General features: G+C 47.1%; 7 non-coding genes across 7 annotated transcripts; all 7 read left to right on the top strand.

Annotated features, from left to right (window-relative positions):
• Nucleotides 1-3,651: 3,651 nt before the first annotated feature.
• LOC133963053 (U2 spliceosomal RNA) lies at nt 3,652-3,833 on the top strand. The gene has a single exon (XR_009922593.1). It is a non-coding gene; the product is annotated as a U2 spliceosomal RNA (small nuclear RNA).
• A 513-nt stretch (nt 3,834-4,346) lies between these two features.
• LOC133963618 (U5 spliceosomal RNA) lies at nt 4,347-4,459 on the top strand. The gene has a single exon (XR_009923111.1). It is a non-coding gene; the product is annotated as a U5 spliceosomal RNA (small nuclear RNA).
• A 5,351-nt stretch (nt 4,460-9,810) lies between these two features.
• On the top strand, nt 9,811-10,004 carry LOC133962990 (U2 spliceosomal RNA). Its single transcript, XR_009922550.1, has one exon. It is a non-coding gene; the product is annotated as a U2 spliceosomal RNA (small nuclear RNA).
• Nucleotides 10,005-10,517: 513 nt separating this feature from the next.
• LOC133963880 (U5 spliceosomal RNA) lies at nt 10,518-10,630 on the top strand. The gene has a single exon (XR_009923360.1). It is a non-coding gene; the product is annotated as a U5 spliceosomal RNA (small nuclear RNA).
• Nucleotides 10,631-10,807: 177 nt separating this feature from the next.
• Nucleotides 10,808-10,999, top strand: LOC133962944 (U2 spliceosomal RNA). Its single transcript, XR_009922507.1, has one exon. It is a non-coding gene; the product is annotated as a U2 spliceosomal RNA (small nuclear RNA).
• Nucleotides 11,000-11,512: 513 nt separating this feature from the next.
• Nucleotides 11,513-11,625, top strand: LOC133963617 (U5 spliceosomal RNA). The gene has a single exon (XR_009923110.1). It is a non-coding gene; the product is annotated as a U5 spliceosomal RNA (small nuclear RNA).
• Nucleotides 11,626-16,963: 5,338 nt separating this feature from the next.
• LOC133963082 (U2 spliceosomal RNA) lies at nt 16,964-17,163 on the top strand. The gene has a single exon (XR_009922617.1). It is a non-coding gene; the product is annotated as a U2 spliceosomal RNA (small nuclear RNA).
• Nucleotides 17,164-17,423: the final 260 nt, after the last annotated feature.

Raw genomic sequence — 17,423 nt, 5'->3', positions numbered from 1 at the left:
AGGGTAATACCCCCAACTCAGGGCACGCGGTGCCCGAGGAAAAGACACATAGGGAAGGCATTGAATTTGACTGTGAAGTTGAAAATTAGAGAAAACACAGTGTCTCGTCTTTGATGGTTTGTTTGTTTGTTTTGTTTTTTGTCTCATTCCTCATTTACCAGAATGTCCTCATTACATATAGTTTCCATAAATGTTAGAGGTTTGAGGAACAAGGCCAAAAGGGAAGTGGTCTTTTCTCATTTATGTTCAATCAACTTTTCTTTATGCCTTTTGCAAGAGGTCCACTTGAAAAATGAAGACGACGTGAACCTATTCTCAAAAGAGTGGACCAAAGGTGAATCTAGGTGGAGCATTGGGGGGGTCCATTCATCTGGGGTGGGAACACTATGTGGGAATAATGAAGTCCAAGTGGTTGGCAGTTTTTCAGTGGTACAGGGGAGGGTTTTGGTAACAGATATTGACTGGAAGGGAAAGGGGTTAAGAGTTATTAACATATATGCCCACTCTTCTCCAAAGGAGAGAAGGGAGCTTTTTCTTAGTCTTGACACTGCTTTCATGACCAACCGCCATGTGGTAATTGGAGGAGACTTCAATTCCCAAAGTGAGGGCAGCAAGGCCGAGGCCAGTTTAATAAATATTGTTACAAAGTATAATTTGGTGGATTCATATAAAAAAGCTAACCCAGACGATCTTGGCTTCACATGGTCAAATAGTAGAGGGGCGAAGAGTAGGATAGACTATATATTTTGTCCGGTAGAATTTCAGGTGACAGGGGCGAAAGTATCACCAGTTTTTTACACAGATCACAACATGCTCTCAGTAAAACTAACCTCAATGATGATCAAAAATGGTAAAGGGTATTGGAAATTAAACAACAATATTCTAGAGCTCCAGCAGTTTAGGGTAGCATTAAAGTGTTTTCTAAAAGATTGCTTTCATATGAGAGTATTTTATGAAAATGTCTGTGAATGGTGGGAAAGCACAAAGCTGCGTATTAGATACTACACACAGAATTACTCAAAAGAATCAAGGAAAGAGGAATTTAAATTATACTACCGACTGCAAAAAGCCATAAATAAATTAATGGAACAGAGAAATGCAGGTGGACAAATTGATAAGGACTTGCTGAAACATTTGCAAGATAAACAGAGGTTATTTTTTCACAACAGAGCAGAGGCCTATAAATTCCGGTGTCTTAGAGAGAAGTGGGAGAGTGACGAAAAGTGTTCTCCCTACTTCTTTAGACAGTCCAAAGCACAGGCAAAGAGGAGGAGCATAGTTTCCGTTTTAAATGAAACAGGTGAGGAGATTAACGATCCTGATGGGATTGCTCAAGTTATCTCTAATCATTTTTCTACGTTTTTTAAAGCAGAAAAGGTTGACTACATGAAAGGTGCAACATTGTTAGACAATATAGACAGATTCATACCTGAAGATCTGAGAACAGAGCTAGATAAAGATTTTACTTTAGAAGAAATCCTGAGGGCAACCATGTCTTTGAAAAAGGGCAAGGTGCCAGGAATAGATAGGATCACAAAATAATTTTATATAATATTTTGGGAAGACATTGGGTCATGGCTGTTAGAGTTGTTCACTTATATATGTACATCCGGGATTATGGGGGAATCCATGAGAAAAGGGGTGATATCCCTGCTGTTTAAAAAAGGTGATGTCAACAAAATATCAAACTACAGGCCTCTAACAATGCTTTGTACAGATTATAAGATTTTTAGTAAGGTTTTGACAAACCGTTTGGTGTCAGCTCTACCCTTAATCATCGGCTCAGATCAGACATGTGCAGTACCTGGCAGGCAACTAAACTGGAATTTACAAATGCATAGAGATATACTATCTTATTCTCAGGACAGAAATATACCACTAATTGTCCTCAGTCTTGACCAGGAAAAAGCCTTTGACAGAGTTGATCACAATTTTTTGTTTAGGACACTAAAGAAATTTGGCTTCGGTGCTAGATTCAGGAGTTGGTTGAGGATTTTATACACAGAAGTCGGAAGCAGTGTTAATGTTAATGGCAACCTTGGTGAATTCTTTAAACAAACCAGAGGGGTCAGACAGGGATGTCCAGCATCAGCCCCCTTGTATGTGCTATTCATTGAAACGCTGGCATGTGCAATCAGGAAAAATGTTAACATCAAGGGTATACAGCTGCCTGGTGGTGAATCCTTGACCATATCCCAGTATGCAGATGACACTGTACTGTATTTAAAAGATGATTTCTGTCTGCGCGAAGCTATGCAGGTCATCGACACATTCTCAGTTGCTTCTGGTTCTAGAGTCAATACAGGAAAATCCCAAATCAAATACTTTGGAAAGTGGAAGGACAGAGTTGATAACCCTTTAGGGTTCTCTCTGTGTGCGGGGCCAATGACTTTACTGGGAATATCCTTTGGAAATAACAATGATGGAGAAACTAATTGGGAGACAAAATTGGGAAAAGTGCTGAAAAAACTAAATATGTGGAAATTAAGAAGGCTGTCCATTAGTGGTAAGATTTTGGTTATTAAATCTGATTTATTGCCGACATTACTTCATGTGGCTTATATTTTCCCCATGCCGGCTTTAGTTTGTTTAAAACTTCAAAAATCTCTGTTTCAGTTCATATGGGGAGGGTATGAATACATTAAAAGAGCTACAATGTATCAGCCGGTCGAAAGAGGTGGTAGGGACATGCCAAATTTAGGTTTGAAGTTCAAAGTTTTGTTTTTTTCAAATACATGTAGAATAATGTTAAACCCACCTGAACACAAATGCCAACCATTGATTAAATTCTGGCTCTCTATCCATCTGAGACCTCTTGTGGCGAAATGGGAAAACAGTTTTCCGAAAGCAGAGGTCATGCCAGATCATTATAAAAAAATGATAAGTTGGGCAAAGAAATACAAGGAGTGTTGGAAAAGAGATTCAGTAGTTAATCACAAAAAGCTGTATGAAACGTTGATTGCTAAGTTTGACCCTAAAGATGGTTTGCATGTTCATAGTGACGTGTGGAGAAGAACCCAATGCAAGAGTCTAGAAAACAGATTAAGAGATTTTAATTGGTTGGTGTTTCATAGGAAATTACCTGTGAGGAATACTCTATTTAATCATGATTTAACATTAAATAGGATATGCCCAAGACGTGGATGCAATGGGGTAGAAACCGTGGAACATGCATTATTTGAATGTCCCTTTGCAAAACAATTGTGGAAGAAATTGGGCCAAAGATTCGGTTTTCTAAAAGAGGTGAACTGGGAAAAAGTTCTGTTCATGGATTTTAGTTTAGAGGGGGACAAAGGTGTGTGCAAAGCCTTAGAACTTACATCAATTGTGAAGGCTAAGTTATGGGAGGTAAGAGGTAGTATAATAAATGAGACGGAAAAGTGGTCGATAGAAAACACTACACACAGTATTGAAGACATTATGCGGAAAAAACTTAAATTGGAGGCGAGCAAATGGGGCATCGACTCAATTAAAGATCGATGGAAAATTATTTTTGACAATCTGTAGACTGAACTCATGAAAGAGTCTTTTATTGTACCTCCTCTTATTTTCTTTTAGTCCGATAGAATTCTGGAGGTCTTAAGGTGTGGAGAGATGATGATCTTTGTAATGTAAAGTATTGTACCGCTCATGAGTGAATTAAATAAAAAAATATTCCAAAAAAAAAAAAAAAAAAAAAACTGTTCTTATCAGTTTAATATCTGATATGTCCTCTATATGAGGACTACATATTAAGCAGATTTTTGGCAAGAGGAGCAGAAATTTGGAGCTTGCTCCCTTCTCTCCACGCATCGACCTAGCATTGCAGTGCCGCTGGGAACGGTGCACTCTGTTCTTACCTTGTAGAAAAGCAAACACTCAAACAATTGTGGAGGTTTCAAGGTGAATTCTACACTGGGTCAATGAAACTGAGGGAATGGCCTGGCAGAGTTTGACAAGTGTGCAAAACTGCTCTGATGACTCACTGCCTTGTAAAGCGATCATGCATGACTCTGCACGGGGTCACAATGAGCATCAACTAGATTCCAAATAGAATCAGAAGCGTTTGTCAAAAACTGAAACGTTTTTTCACTCAACATCTCCTGGGAGACTTGGTGAGAAAGCAGAGTCCGCTTTTGGACCCAATGTAAGTGGTTCAGGGATGTATCGCTTAAAAAGGCTTAAAAGCCAATCACTAGTCAGGGCAGGAGCAAATAAAGCCTTGTATAATTTGTGTTGGCAGATGGGGGCGTGGTGGGAATGTTGTATACTAGAATCTGACATGCGGAAAGCAAAGAGAGGCCCACCGCGAAGGTGGTGACTGTGACCGAGAGCCTCCACCGCTGCTCTCGAGCAGAGGGCCATGCTGACTCTGGTTTCTCTTCATAACGCACAAGTCTTTCGCCTTTTACTAAAGACTTCCGTGGAGAGGAACAAACATGAGTTGAATCTATTTTTGGCAGGCTTTGCTGTATGGCTGAGCCTTATGAAATTGTGAAAAGTCAAAGAGCTGTCTAGGTCAGAAATCAAGTGTCCACAAAGGAGAGCTTGGGCGGAGGTGATGAGCAGCAGCCATTGTTATGCACACCTACAAACGGGGTACCACAGCAAGGGAGATTTGTGCCAAGAGGTTACCGTGGACATCCAACACTTGTGGATTATCGCTTCTCGGCCTTTTGGCTAAGATCAAGTGGAGAAACGGCGACAGAGTTGGACGAAGAAGGAACACAGCTGACAAAAAGATGGCCCCAACGGCCTCCAAGGAACAGACGAGCCCAAAGGTCGGCGTGAGGTTCACGATACGCTTTCAGGCTGAGCCGGTGGAGGAACATCTGATTTCGAGAGACTGGTTCTGCAAAAATGTCATCTTGGAACAACTGAGGCTGAAGGTAGAAGATGGATACTGCATCCAGTGGAACCAGCCAGAAAAAGCCTTTGACGTTACCCTGGTCAGTGAAGATATGTATTCAAGAGTGGCTGAAGCCTGTAGAAAGGAGGCTGGGACAAGATTCATAGCCGGTTACAAGATTTTGAACCTGGACAGACCAAATTTCAGAACTATCACGGTGCATACCTACAACCCCTTCGTCACCGACCTAGCACTAGTGGCTTTTTTGGGACAGCACGGAGAGGTTGTGACTAGTGCTAGGTACGTAAAAGACATGAGGGGATTCTGGACAGGAAGAAGGCAGTTCCAAGTGCTGCTGAACCCTGACGCAGAAGGACATGGAGGACTGAAGCATCCACCTGCTCTTTTCAGCCTTGGTGGGGACCGCGGTTACCTGTTTTACGCCCGGCAACCAGCTTTCTGTAGGCGTTGCAGGCAGTCAGGCCATACAGAGGCAGGCTGTTCCAGAGCCGGCTGCCGTACCTGTGGCCAAGGGGGCCATGAGGCTAAAGAGTGCACAGGGCCCAAGGCCTGTCATGGATGTGGTGAAATGGGCCACCTTTACCGCAACTGTCCAAGCAGAAGGAGGACCTTTGCGGAAGTGGCCAAGTCCAATGGAGAACCAGAAAAAGCAAAGCATCCAGGAAAGGGACCCTTGCCTGCAGAGAATGGCTCATGCACACCGGTACTGGCGGCGCCAGCTACGGATCTTTCTGAGATTGGAACAGAGGAAGTCCCCCTGGAGAAAGGAACAAAAGGCAGTGCCACCCGGGATACCGAAGCCCAGGTGACCTGTGACCACGCAGGGGGAGAATTTCCTCCCATCAGCCCAGATCCAGCCACCTCCAAGATCAAGAAGGGGGCACGGAAAGGATCACAGGTTTTCGGAGGGGGGAAAGCAATTAGAAGCGTGAGAAGAGAGAGTAAGGAGGAGGGCCATAGTAAAAAGTCAAAGGGGGAAGGCAACAGGGCCGAGGGACAGGACCAAGAGAAGGGAGTTGATGGTGGGATGGTTAGTGGGGTAGAGCAGCAAAGAAGGGCTGCAGAGGAGGGAGGACATCAGGAGCAGGATGGGGGTAACATAGGGCTAGGTAAGGGTGGGGAAGCTATTGAGCATATCGGAGGAGATCCATGTGAGCTGCCAAATGTAGGTTGTGGGCTGGAGCTGGATTTACCTCCAGACCTGCTCAATATACTATCCCCTATGGGAGAAGATGCATATGAGGGACCCAACAGGCCATCAACATCGCCAAATCCAGTGCCCTTTTCCTGGGCGGACGAGATGGAGAGGGAGGACTTCTTCTCGCAGTAGGGAGGTTGTATTTGGGGGGGGGGGGGGTTTGTGTGGCTGTAAACACTTTAAAAATACAAATTATAATGGCTGTAGTAAAGATGCTATCATTAAATGTAAGAGGAATGAGGGACACGTTTAAAAGAAGGGTTGTTTATGATTTTGTGGACCATCTGCATGTTGATATTTGTTTATTGCAGGAGGTTCATCTAAGGGACATAGGGGATGTAGCGAAATTCTCAAGGGAGTGGACGAAAGGGGATTCAATCTGGAGTGTGGGAGGGGTCCACTCTACAGGTGTAGGGATATTGTTTGGGGTTAAAGAGATAAGGGTGGAGGATGTGTTCACAATTGTCCAAGGGAGGATACTGGGTGCTGACATCACATGGGGGACCAACAAGCTGAGGGTTGTTGTGGTGTATGGACCACAAACTCAGAGGGAAAGACAAGAAATGTTTGGTTTAGTAGAGACACACCTGACCACCAATAGGCAGGTAATTGTAGGTGGGGATTTCAATGTGCAGTTAGGCAAGGGGGGGGACACCAGCGATATTTATATCTCCCACCTCATGGCTAGACACGGGTTAGTAGATGGGGGGGGGATGGTTAGGCCACTGGCAGACGGTCCCACATGGCGTAATTCACGCGGAACGTATAGACGTCTTGACTACGTGTTTGCCTCAAAGTCTATGATATTGGTGTCAGGTCGACTGCTCCCTGTGTTTTTCTCTGACCATGATGGGCTGCTGTTTGAGGTGCGCCTGTGCCTGCCTGTTTTTGGGCGTGGGTACTGGCGCTTAAATATAAGCATACTAGAGGAGGACATGTTCACACAAAGTTTTAAACTGTTTTTCAAAAAACTTTTAGGACTAAGACCATTGTGTACTGGAGTGATGGAGTGGTGGGAAGTAGCCAAGAAACGCATGAAAATGTTTTGTGACAGTTTTTCTAAAAAGAAGGTGAGGTTGGCAAAGAGAGAGGTGTTTCGCTTACAGCACCTCCTCGAGCTTGAATACAGCAAAGGAAACAGCACTGGCACAGTAAATCAGTGGGCTTGTGACTCCCTAAAAGCAAAGCTCAGGGAGGTCTTTGAGGGTAGGGCCCGGGCTTACCTGTTCCTGGTGCAACGAAATTACTTGGAGAAGCATGAGACATGTTCTGCTGCTTTCTTCAGCTCAATACGGGCAGACAGGAAAAGACAGGTACAGACCGGGATCAGGGACAAGCAGGGTGTGGTAGTGTTGGAGGCAGCTGAGATGGTGGGGGCTGCTACTGACCACTACCGCACAAGTTTCCAGGAGAAAGAGGTAGATGTAGGGGGAGGGGAATACTTCCTGAACTTACTGACCAAGCAGGTGCCGTCGGACATAGCGCAGGCTTTGGAGGCCCCGCTCACACTCAAAGAGCTCGAGGGAGCCCTTGGTAAAATGAACAAGCAGAAGGTGCCTGGCATCGACGGACTGCCGGTGGAGTTTTATCTCAAGTTCTGGGAGATTCTTGGACCGGTAGTGTTGGAGGTGTTGTCCACAGTGCTTCTCACAGGTGCAATGGGAGGGACTATGGCTACAGGGGTGATCTCCCTTCTGTTTAAAAAGGGGGATGGCACCGACCTCGGAAACTGGCGGCCACTGACAATGTTGTGTGTTGACTATAAACTCCTGGCAAAGGTCCTAGCGGATCGTCTGGGCACAGCGCTTCCACACGTGGTCCATGTGGACCAAACGTGTGGGGTGGCGGGGCGCTCTGTTAGATGGAATCTCCAGCTCATACGAGACGCTGTCGCTTGGGCGGAAGACAGACACCTGCCATTTATGGTGGTGGGCCTCGACCAGGCAAAGGCCTTTGACAGGGTTCACTGGGGCTTTATGTTTAGGGTATTGGAAAGGTTAGGCTTTAACAAGGGTTTTGTCGGATGGTTGCGCACATTATACACAGGTGTGGGGAGCACAGTGGCAGTCAACGGTCACTTAGGGGAAGTTTTCAGGTTGCACTCAGGGGTAAGACAGGGCTGCCCACTCTCACCGCTGCTCTACATCCTTTACATAGAGCCACTGGCGGCAGCTATTAGGGCTGACCCAGGGGTGAAAGGTTTCCTGGTTCCCGGCAGCAGAGGCCTGCGGGTCAAGCTGTCACAGTATGCAGACGACACCACACTGCTGCTGGACAGTGATGAGAGCCTGATCCGATCCTTAGAGATTTTTCAGGACTTTGGTCGGGTGTCTGGAGCAAGACTGAATCACGCCAAGTCCTCTGTCAAGTTCTTTGGGAGGTGGAAAGAAAGGACAGATGTACCGGGAGGGCTGTCGCTATGCACAGGTCACCTGAAGATACTAGGGGTCAGCTTTGAGGCAGCCAACTGTGCCTCGATCAACTGGACCAGGCGAATTACAGCAGTCCAGAAGAGGCTTGCACTCTGGAAGAGCAGGTGCCTGACCTTTATAGGGAAGGTACTTGTACTGAAGGTAGACATTCTGCCATCCCTCCTATATTTGGCATACATATATCCACTGCCAGTCAGCATGAGGAGACCTCTCATGCGCCTCGTGTTCCATTTCATATGGGGTGGGAGGTACGAATATGTGGCTAGGACTCGCATGCTGGCTGGTATCGAAGCAGGAGGGAGGGATGTGCCACACCTCCCGCTGAAGCTGGACTGCATTTTTGTTTCTTCCTTGTGTAGGGAACTATCATTTCCGATAGAGCACCCCTCAGGCTACTTCTTACGACTCTATTTCGCGTACCAAGCTAGGGGGTTGATTGTCTGGAACAATTTGGCACCCAGGGTGGAGCAGCAGCCATGGCATTACAACCATGCAGCCAGGTGGTTGCAGGCTCATCCTGAAGCCTCAAACAGAGAAATAAAAATAGATCACAGAGCCCTCTACAGAGAGGTCAGCAAGGGAGTGGTCGCACCTTCGGTGGTGGGGACCCCGAAAGAGATTTGGAGGGGGATTCAGCCACGGGGGCTTGACAATGAGCTAAAAGACATCAATTGGTTATGCCTGCACAAATGCCTGCCAGTGCGGGAAACCATGTACCGGCATGGGTTGGCAAGATCCCCTGTGTGCCCTCGGCCAACCTGTCCGGGGGAGGAAACGGTCAGGCATGTCATGTGGGACTGTCCAATTGCAAAGATAGTATGGGGTAAAGTGGGGGAACGGCTAGGGCAGGTGGTCCGAGGATTTAATTTGACCTGGGATAAGGTTGAAAGAGGTTTAGGCTCAGGAAATTTCCCAATGTGGTATATCATAAGCACTACAAAGAGGATATTGTGGTCGGCCAGGCAAGATCTGGTAAAGAGAAATAAAGACAGCAGTGTGGAAGGGATCATGAGGAGGGTGGAAGCTGATGTAAAAGGGAAAATCAAAAGGGATATAGAGAAGTGGGGGAAGCATGCAGCCCTAGAAAGGTGGAAGGGAGGGTTTGGGTGGATATGGTGAACTGAGTGTGAGGTCAAATGGAGTTCTTTGGGCTGTTTTTTGTTTTCTTTTATTGTTTTCACCTTTGTTACTGCAATATGGACCGGGTAGGATATGAAAAACGAATATTTATGAATGTAAAGGCTCACAGTCGTGGCCGAAAATTGTATTAGGGATGGTCATACATGATAATTGATTTGTATTGATTTGACTTGATTTGTACTGAACTGATGAAAGTTTTTTGTAATAAAAAAAAAAAAAAAAAAAAAAAAATCTGTTCTTATCAGTTTAATATCTGATATGTCCTCTATATGAGGACTACATATTAAGCAGATTTTTGGCAAGAGGAGCAGAAATTTGGAGCTTGCTCCCTTCTCTCCACGCATCGACCTAGCATTGCAGTGCCGCTGGGAACGGTGCACTCTGTTCTTACCTTGTAGAAAAGCAAGCACTCAAACAATTGTGGAGGTTTCAAGGTGAATTCTACACTGGGTCAATGAAACTGAGGGAATGGCCTGGCAGAGTTTGACAAGTGTGCAAAACTGCTCTGATGACTCACTGCCTTGTGAAGCGATTATGCATGAATCTGCACGGGGTCACAATGAGCATCAACTGGATTCCAAATAGAATCAGAAGCATTTGTCAAAAACTGAAACGTGTTTTCACTCAACATCTCCTGGGAGACTTGGTGAGAAAGCAGAGTCCGCTTTTGGACCCAATGTAAGTGGTTCAGGGATGTATTGCTTAAAAAGGCTTAAAAGCCAATCACTAGTCAGGGCAGGAGCAAATAAAGCCTTGTATAATTTGTGTTGGCAGATGGGGGCGTGGTGGGAATGTTGTATACTAGAATCTGACATGCGGAAAGCAAAGAGAGGCCCACCGCGAAGGTGGTGACTGTGACCGAGAGGCTCCACCGCTGCTCTCGAGCAGAGGGCCATGCTGACTCTGGTTTCTCTTCATAACGCACAAGCCTTCGCCCTTTTACTAAAGACTTCCGTGGAGAGGAACAAACATGAGTTGAATCTATTTTTGGCAGGCTTTGCTGTATGGCTGAGCCTTATGAAATTGTGAAAAGTCAAAGAGCTGTCTAGGTCAGCAATCAGGTGTCCACAAAGGAGAGCTTGGGCGGAGGTGATGAGCAGCAATTGTTATGCACACCTACAAACGGGGTACCACAGCAAGGGAGATTTTTGCCAAGAGGTTAGCTTGGACATCCAACACTTGTGGATTATCGCTTCTCGTCCTTTTGGCTAAGATCAAGTGTAGTATCTGTTCTTATCAGTTTAATATCTGATATGTCCTCTATATGAGGACTAGATCTTAAGCAGATTTTTGGCAAGAGGAGCAGAAATTTGGAGCTTGCTCCCTTCTCTCCACGCTTCGACCTAGCATTGCAGTGCCGCTGGGAACGGTGCACTCTGTTCTTACCTTGTAGAAAAGCAAACACTCAAACAATTGTGGAGGTTTCAAGGTGAATTCTACACTGGGTCAATGAAACTGAGGGAATGGCCTGGCAGAGTTTGACAAGTGTGCAAAACTGCTCTGATGACTCACTGCCTTGTGAAGCGATTATGCATGAATCTGCACGGGGTCACAATGAGCATCAACTGGATTCCAAATAGAATCAGAAGCATTTGTCAAAAACTGAAACGTGTTTTCACTCAACATCTCCTGGGAGACTTGGTGAGAAAGCAGAGTCCGCTTTTGGACCCAATGTAAGTGGTTCAGGGATGTATTGCTTAAAAAGGCTTAAAAGCCAATCACTAGTCAGGGCAGGAGCAAATAAAGCCTTGTATAATTTGTGTTGGCAGATGGGGGCGTGGTGGGAATGTTGTATACTAGAATCTGACATGCGGAAAGCAAAGAGAGGCCCACCGCGAAGGTGGTGACTGTGACCGAGAGGCTCCACCGCTGCTCTCGAGCAGAGGGCCATGCTGACTCTGGTTTCTCTTCATAACGCACAAGTCTTTCGCCTTTTACTAAAGACTTCCGTGGAGAGGAACAAACATGAGTTGAATCTATTTTTGGCAGGCTTTGCTGTATGGCTGAGCCTTATGAAATTGTGAAAAGTCAAAGAGCTGTCTAGGTCAGCAATCAGGTGTCCACAAAGGAGAGCTTGGGCGGAGGTCATGAGCCATTGTTACGCACACCTACAAACGGGGTATCACAGCAAGGGAGATTTGTGCCAAGAGGTTACCGTGGACATCCAACACTCGTGGATTATCGCTTCTCTGCCTTTTGGCTAAGATCAAGTGGAGAAACGGCGACAGAGTTGGACGAAGAAGGAACACAGCTGACAAAAAGATGGCCCCAACGGCCTCCAAGGAACAGACGAGCCCAAAGGTCGGCGTGAGGTTCACGATACGCTTTCAGGCTGAGCCGGTGGAGGAACATCTGATTTCGAGAGACTGGTTCTGCAAAAATGTCATCTTGGAACAACTGAGGCTGAAGGTAGAAGATGTATACTGCATCCAGTGGAACCAGCCAGAAAAAGCCTTTGACGTTACCCTGGTCAGTGAAGATATGTATTCAAGAGTGGCTGAAGCCTGTAGAAAGGAGGCTGGGACAAGATTCATAGCCGGTTACAAGATTTTGAACCTGGACAGACCAAATTTCAGAACTATCACGGTGCATACCTACAACCCCTTCGTCACCGACCTAGCACTAGTGGCTTTTTTGGGACAGCACGGAGAGGTTGTGACTAGTGCTAGGTACGTAAAAGACATGAGGGGATTCTGGACAGGAAGAAGGCAGTTCCAAGTGCTGCTGAACCCTGACGCAGAAGGACATGGAGGACTGAAGCATCCACCTGCTCTTTTCAGCCTTGGTGGGGACCGCGGTTACCTGTTTTACGCCCGGCAACCAGCTTTCTGTAGGCGTTGCAGGCAGTCAGGCCATACAGAGGCAGGCTGTTCCAGAGCCGGCTGCCGTACCTGTGGCCAAGGGGGCCATGAGGCTAAAGAGTGCACAGGGCCCAAGGCCTGTCATGGATGTGGTGAAATGGGCCACCTTTACCGCAACTGTCCAAGCAGAAGGAGGACCTTTGCGGAAGTGGCCAAGTCCAATGGAGAACCAGAAAAAGCAAAGCATCCAGGAAAGGGACCCTTGCCTGCAGAGAATGGCTCATGCACACCGGTACTGGCGGCGCCAGCTACGGATCTTTCTGAGATTGGAACAGAGGAAGTCCCCCTGGAGAAAGGAACAAAAGGCAGTGCCACCCGGGATACCGAAGCCCAGGTGACCTGTGACCACGCAGGGGGAGAATTTCCTCCCATCAGACCAGATCCAGCGACCTCCAAGATCAAGAAGGGGGCACGGAAAGGATCACAGGTTTTCGGAGGGGGGAAAGCAATTAGAAGCGGAGAGAGTAAGGAGGAGGGCCATAGTAAAAAGTCAAAGGGGGAAGGCAACGGGGCCGAGGGACAGGACCAAGAGAAGGGAGTTGATGGTGGGATGGTTAGTGGGGTAGAGCAGCAAAGAAGGGCTGCAGAGGAGGGAGGACATCAGGAGCAGGATGGGGGTAACATAGGGCTAGGTAAGGGTGGGGAAGCTATTGAGCATATCGGAGGAGATCCATGTGAGCTGCCAAATGTAGGTTGTGGGCTGGAGCTGGATTTACCTCCAGACCTGCTCAATATACTATCCCCTATGGGAGAAGATGCATATGAGGGACCCAACAGGCCATCAACATCGCCAAATCCAGTGCCCTTTTCCTGGGCGGACGAGATGGAGAGGGAGGACTTCTTCTCGCAGTAGGGAGGTTGTATTTGGGGGGGGGGGGGTTTGTGTGGCTGTAAACACTTTAAAAATACAAATTATAATGGCTGTAGTAAAGATGCTTTCATTAAATGTAAGAGGAATGAGGGACACGTTTAAAAGAAGGGTTGTTTATGATTTTGTGGACCATCTGCATGTTGATATTTGTTTATTGCAGGAGGTTCATCTAAGGGACATAGGGGATGTAGCGAAATTCTCAAGGGAGTGGACGAAAGGGGATTCAATCGGGAGTGTGGGAGGGGTCCACTCTACAGGTGTAGGGATATTGTTTGGGGTTAAAGAGATAAGGGTGGAGGATGTGTTCACAATTGTCCAAGGGAGGATACTGGGTGCTGACATCACATGGGGGACCAACAAGCTGAGGGTTGTTGTGGTGTATGGACCACAAACTCAGAGGGAAAGACAAGAAATGTTTGGTTTAGTAGAGACACACCTGACCACCAATAGGCAGGTAATTGTAGGTGGGGATTTCAATGTGCAGTTAGGCAAGGGGGGGGACACCAGCGATATTTATATCTCCCACCTCATGGCTAGACACGGGTTAGTAGATGGGGGGAGGATGGTTAGGCCACTGGCAGACGGTCCCACATGGCGTAATTCACGCGGAACGTATAGACGTCTTGACTACGTGTTTGCCTCAAAGTCTATGATATTGGTGTCAGGTCGACTGCTCCCTGTGTTTTTCTCTGACCATGATGGGCTGCTGTTTGAGGTGCGCCTGTGCCTGCCTGTTTTTGGGCGTGGGTACTGGCGCTTAAATATAAGCATACTAGAGGAGGAAATGTTCAAACAAAGTTTTAAACTGTTTTTCAAAAAACTTTTAGGACTAAGACCATTGTGTACTGGAGTGATGGAGTGGTGGGAAGTAGCCAAGAAACGCATGAAAATGTTTTGCGACAGTTTTTCTAAAAAGAAGGTGAGGGTGGCAAAGAGAGAGGTGTTTCGCTTACAGCACCTCCTCGAGCTTGAATACAGCAAAGGAAACAGCACTGGCACAGTAAATCAGTGGGCTTGTGACTCCCTAAAAGCAAAGCTCAGGGAGGTCTTTGAGGGTAGGGCCCGGGCTTACCTGTTCCTGGTGCAACGAAATTACTTGGAGAAGCATGAGACATGTTCTGCTGCTTTCTTCAGCTCAATACGGGCAGACAGGAAAAGACAGGTACAGACCGGGATCAGGGACAAGCAGGGTGTGGTAGTGTCGGAGGCAGCTGAGATGGTGGGGGCTGCTACTGACCACTACCGCACAAGTTTCCAGGAGAAAGAGGTAGATGTAGGGGGAGGGGAATACTTCCTGAACTTACTGACCAAGCAGGTGCCGTCGGACATAGCGCAGGCTTTGGAGGCCCCGCTCACACTCAAAGAGCTCGAGGGAGCCCTTGGTAAAATGAACAAGCGGAAGGTGCCTGGCATCGACGGACTGCCGGTGGAGTTTTATCTCAAGTTCTGGGAGATTCTTGGACCGGTAGTGTTGGAGGTGTTGTCCACAGTGCTTCTCACAGGTGCAATGGGAGGGACTATGGCTACAGGGGTGATCTCCCTTCTGTTTAAAAAGGGGGATGGCACCGACCTCGGAAACTGGCGGCCACTGACAATGTTGTGTGTTGACTATAAACTCCTGGCAAAGGTCCTAGCGGATCGTCTGGGCACAGCGCTTCCACACGTGGTCCATGTGGACCAAACGTGTGGGGTGGCGGGGCGCTCTGTTAGATGGAATCTCCAGCTCATACGAGACGCTGTCGCTTGGGCAGAAGACAGACACCTGCCATTTATGGTGGTGGGCCTCGACCAGGCAAAGGCCTTTGACAGGGTTCACTGGGGCTTTATGTTTAGGGTATTGGAAAGGTTAGGCTTTAACAAGGGTTTTGTCGGATGGTTGCGCACATTATACACAGGTGTGGGGAGCACCGTGGCAGTCAACGGTCACTTAGGGGAAGTTTTCAGGTTGCACTCAGGGGTAAGACAGGGCTGCCCACTCTCACCGCTGCTCTACATCCTTTACATAGAGCCACTGGCAGCAGCTATTAGGGCTGACCCAGGGGTGAAAGGTTTCCTGGTTCCCGGCAGCAGAGGCCTGCGGGTCAAGCTGTCACAGTATGCAGACGACACCACACTGCTGCTGGACAGTGATGAGAGCCTGATCCGATCCTTAGAGATTTTTCAGGACTTTGGTCGGGTGTCTGGAGCAAGACTGAATCACGCCAAGTCCTCTGTCAAGTTCTTTGGGAGGTGGAAAGAAGGGACAGATGTACCGGGAGGGCTGTCGCTATGCACAGGTCACCTGAAGATACTAGGGGTCAGCTTTGAGGCAGCCAACAGTGCCTCGATCAACTGGACCAGGCGAATTACAGCAGTCCAGAAGAGGCTTGCACTCTGGAAGAGCAGGTGCCTGACCTTTATAGGGAAGGTACTTGTACTGAAGGTAGACATTCTGCCATCCCTCCTATATTTGGCATACATATATCCACTGCCAGTCAGCATGAGGAGACCTCTCATGCGCCTCGTGTTCCATTTCATATGGGGGGGGAGGTACGAATATGTGGCTAGGACTCGCATGCTGGCTGGTATCGAAGCAGGAGGGAGGGATGTGCCACACCTCCCGCTGAAGCTGGACTGCATTTTTGTTTCTTCCTTGTGTAGGGAACTATCATTTCCGATAGAGCACCCCTCAGGCTACTTCTTACGACTCTATTTCGCGTACCAAGCTAGGGGGTTGATTGTCTGGAACAATTTGGCACCCAGGGTGGAGCAGCAGCCATGGCATTGCAACCATGCAGCCAGGTGGTTGCAGGCTCATCCTGAAGCCTCAAACAGAGAAATAAAAATAGATCACAGAGCCCTCTACAGAGAGGTCAGCAAGGGAGTGGTCGCACCTTCGGTGGTGGGGACCCCGAAAGAGATTTGGAGGGGGATTCAGCCAGGGGGGCTTGACAATGAGCTAAAAGACATCAATTGGTTATGCCTGCACAAATGCCTGCCAGTGCGGGAAACCATGTACCGGCATGGGTTGGCAAGATCCCCTGTGTGCCCTCGGCCAACCTGTCCGGGGGAGGAAACGGTCAGGCATGTCATGTGGGACTGTCCAATTGCAAAGATAGTATGGGGTAAAGTGGGGGAACGGCTAGGGCAGGTGGTCCGAGGATTTAATTTGACCTGGGATAAGGTTGAAAGAGGTTTAGGCTCAGGAAATTTCCCAATGTGGTATATCATAAGCACTACAAAGAGGATAATGTGGTCGGCCAGGCAAGATCTGGTAAAGAGAAATAAAGACAGCAGTGTGGAAGGGATCATGAGGAGGGTGGAAGCTGATGTAAAAGGGAAAATCAAAAGGGATATAGAGAAGTGGGGGAAGCATGCAGCCCTAGAAAGGTGGAAGGGAGGGTTTGGGTGGATATGGTGAACTGAGTGTTAGGTCAAAAGGAGTTCTTTGGGCTGTTTTTTGTTTTCTTTTATTGTTTTCACCTTTGTTACTGCAATATGGACCGGGTAGGATATGAAAAACGAATATTTATGACTGTAAAGGCTCACAGTCGTGGCCGAAAATTGTATTAGGGATGGTCATACATGATAATTGATTTGTATTGATTTGACTTGATTTGTACTGAACTGATGAAAGTTTTTTGTAATAAAAAAAAAAAAAAAAAAAAAAAAAAAAAAATCTGTTCTTATCAGTTTAATATCTGATATGTGCTCTATATGAGGACTACATATTAAGCAGATTTTTGGCAAGAGGAGCAGAAATTTGGAGCTTGCTCCCTTCTCTTCGAGCATTGGCCTAGCATTGCAGTGCCGCTGGGAACGGTGCACTCTGTTCTTACCTTGTAGAAAAGCAAACACTCAAACAATTGTGGAGGTTTCAAGGTGAATTCTACACTGGGTCAATGAAACTGAGGGAATGGCCTTGCAGAGTTTGACAAGTGTGCAAAACTGCTCTTATGACTCACTGCCTTGTGAAGTGATTATGCATGACTCTGCACGGGGTCACAATGAGCATCAACTGGATTCCAAATAGAATCAGAAGCATTTGTCAAAAACTGAAACGTGTTTTCACTCAACATCTCCTGGGAGACTT

The sequence above is a fragment of the Platichthys flesus genome, chromosome 10, assembly GCF_949316205.1.
Source record: "Platichthys flesus chromosome 10, fPlaFle2.1, whole genome shotgun sequence".
Lineage (NCBI taxonomy): Eukaryota > Metazoa > Chordata > Actinopteri > Pleuronectiformes > Pleuronectidae > Platichthys > Platichthys flesus.
The sequence above is the reverse complement of the archived record's forward strand: the minus strand, read 5'-3'. Positions and strand labels throughout refer to the sequence as shown.